This window comes from Littorina saxatilis, linkage group LG14 (assembly GCF_037325665.1).
Source record: "Littorina saxatilis isolate snail1 linkage group LG14, US_GU_Lsax_2.0, whole genome shotgun sequence".
In the NCBI taxonomy this organism is placed as follows: Eukaryota; Metazoa; Mollusca; class Gastropoda; order Littorinimorpha; family Littorinidae; genus Littorina; species Littorina saxatilis.
Genome location: NC_090258.1, coordinates 22,179,501 through 22,183,097, shown reverse-complemented (window position 1 = coordinate 22,183,097; position 3,597 = coordinate 22,179,501).

Below are 3,597 nucleotides of genomic sequence, written 5' to 3'. Positions count from 1 at the left end.
ATGCACGTTGGTAAACGTGAGAACGACTTGACAGGAAACTCAAATTGGCCAAGTTCGAGTACAGCAGTCTAACAACGTCAATCACCCCTCATTTGCATACATTAACTCTTTTTTTTCTTCTGGTACTGGCATTTGCTTGGCGGTGCAAACGTATCAGTCATTCATTAAATAATACTTAAGAACTTATGGTGGCACATGTATGGCATGTGAATGTACCATGTGCACGTGTATACCGATCGAAATCATAGAGTCAATGGTCTCTGGCATTTGAAAAAGGCAAGAAGTACTTCTGACTGTGCGAGCTGTCAAAATAGTATCAACCTCATGCACTCACATACACCGGTAATGGACCAGTGAGTCTCAGTGGCGAATGAGGTATGGGTTGGGGGTGGGATGGGGTGCAATGAGATGAGTCGCAGAGAGAGTGAGCGAGAAAGACTATACACCCTGTGTCTAATGTGTATGAAAACACCTCCGCGCGGAGGGGTTTTGCAGCCAGCGCAGTGATAACAAAGAGGGACAATGTTCTCGGCTCGCGCGGCAGCAAGCAGGATTTCTCTAGACCGTATATATATATATATTTATATATATATATATATATATATATATATATATATATATATATATATATATATATATATATATATATATATCCCATGACCTCCCTTCTTTGTCTCTGTTACTTCAGTATGGGTATATATGTTGTATTTTTATAGCTCAATAAATACATCATGGACTCAAAAAAATATATGATAGTGCAGATTCCGATTTGGGCGAAGAACTACTTTGCTCCCGACCTTTGACCTCGCGCCGAACAATGTGACACATTTGTATGAAGTTCTAAAATCGTATTGCACGGCTCAGAAAACCATATCAGTTGCACGCAAAAATGAATCTCAGAACTGATCTGATGTATGAGATGCAATAAGCAAAAGTTTCTTTCAGTATGAAAGCAATGCAGGTCGAAAAAAACGAACATTCAACTTACAAGATAACCAGATGCTAGCGAACCAAAACAAAAACACGAGTACCCTCCCCTTGCATCGTTAGCAGACGACTTTTGAGAATCTGTCGGTAGTGTGTTTTGGTGTGCGCCTTCAGCTATCAAACATCGGCTGTTTCACGTGTTTTGCGAGCAAGTCTACTCTTTTGCCTGGCTCTGCAGTAAGTCCACATATTTTTCCGTAATCCAGTCATATTCCTTCAAAATGCAATCAATCGGCGGTGACAGACGTCACGTGTCGGTCGCGTTTTCCTCACTGTGTGACCCATACCAGTTTAAGTTCATCCATGCAAACACACTCGCAAAACAGTTTATCACGTAGATACATTTCAAATAGGGAGCAAATGGTTAAATCTAAACCTACATATTTGTTCCCTAAAATTTGCTTCTCTGTCAATAAGCCTAATTACACACGTTCGAGAAAAACAACGTGGAATCAATTCTGAATCGAGTAAGCCAAATGGGTCCCAAACCCGTTTCGCCCGTTCTGCCGACCTGAAACGCAAAACAAAAGAATTGTGCGCTTCAACTAAATTAATTTCTATTCGACTTCATTACTTTCTTGCAACTTATGAACCTTTACTTAAAGCTTTTAAATGGTCTGAAAGTAGTGTTACCGCGTACTTATCGATGCACTCATTCGTTTTATTTTTTCAGCGACGGTCACTTAGTTTAAGGTTGCAAAAGGGCTAAGTCTCGCTGGCAACAGTTTTACCCGGCACAGATCGCAACAGTGCCGCTAGTAGTCTACACTTTGTGTTTGATGGTAGAATGGGATATACAGATTACAACACTCGTGGTTTTTTATATGGCTTGTATTTCAGTCAAGACCCAGCGGGAATATCAATCGAGAGCCACTCGCCAGAGGCTCGTGTCTCCCGATGATATTCATCCGCTGGGTCTTGACTGAAATACAAGCCATATAAAAAACCACTCGTGTTGTAACCTATACATATATATATATATATATATATATATATATATATATATTATATATATATATATATATATATTCGGACATATACCAGGGCTCCCCACGGACGCCCGTCCAAGAGGGTCCCGGGACCCCCACTTTTAATGTTTAAGGGGTCCATGGACCCGCTAAGCGGAGTTTTAGAGGGTCCCATCTGCACCGTCTAGTTCCGCTTCCTTTCCGATATCGTTCCCGCGTGACAGTTGCATAATTTGTGCTTGCATTTTGACCTAACCGACGACTACAGTCAGAAAAGAGTACGTACGGGACGCACGACACCGGAAATTTAGTGCGTTTCTGGATCCGTTCTTTGCAGGTTTTAGTGCGTCCCGGGACCCCCTCCATACATTTCTAGTTCGTGATTTTGGCTTCTATAGTGCGTATAGGACGCAGGGACGCGCACTTTGTGGAGCCCTGTACACATCCAAATTGTCAAAAGAAAGGACAGCCTTACTCTGCTTACAACGTCAGCTATGTTCATAGACCATGCTGCACTTAAACAAACCACACAAATATATCAATACAAAACCCAACCAAGCAAGCAAGTCAGCGAAAAACTAAAACAGCAAAGGCACGCTCCCAACCAATGGCCCGTGTAAATACCCCTAAGCTCTCGCGGCTGCAACATTATATTGTGTTTTAATCCAGTGACATTATCTTTTTGCGTGTTACTTAAATCGCCATCATTGGCGGGGGTTACAATTTTAACTGCACACTTTTATTTTGCTGAACGTTGCCTTCCATAATTGATGATGTAAACCCCTATGGTGACTACAACCTAACGACAAACGTCGCGTTTTACGGCCGACTGAATTTCGGGCCACCCTCGCTTAGTTCCGCATGACCGCTCACGCGCGCGCGCGCACGGAGGCAAATGGTATTGCCTTAAATGGAAAACATCGTACACAGATTTGTTATTTTTTAGGTTGTTTCTTGAAAGTTTTCCACAGTATTATCCTCTCTCTCTCCCTCTCTCTCTCTCTCTCTCTCTCTCTCTCTCTTTCTCTCTCTCTCTCCCTCTCTCTCTCTCTCTCTCTCTCTCTCTCTCTCTCTTTCTCTCATTCTCTCTCATTCTCTCTCTTTCTCTCTCTCCCTTTCCCTCTCTCTCTCTCCCTCTCCCTCTCTCCCTCTCCCTCTCTCTCTCTCACACCCTCTCTCTCTCTCCCTCGCTCTCTCTCACTATCTCTCTCTCTTTCTCACTCTCTCTCTCTCACTCTCTCTCACTCTCTCTTTCTCTCACTCTCTCTCTCTCACTCTGTCTCTATCTCTCTCTCTCTCTCTCTCTCTTTCTCTCCCCTCTCTCTCTCTCTCTCTCTCTCTCTCTCTCTCTCTCTCTCTCTCTCTCTCCCTCTCTCCCTTTCTAGCTCGGTTGCTTTTATCCCTTTTTAAAATGCCCTCATACTATCATCGGTGTGTCTGTATGCCTGTCCGTTTGTAGACCGAACGACTCCAAGACTATTATGGTAAGTATGTGGATCGTTTGGAACATAATGCCACTTCAAAAGTAAAATATGTTAAGCTATGTTTTAATTTAAACAGTAAATGCATATAGCTTTAATAGAAAGGGGAAAACAATAACACTACAGTCTCACGTAGTGCCAAACAGTATTTTGTTGAATGA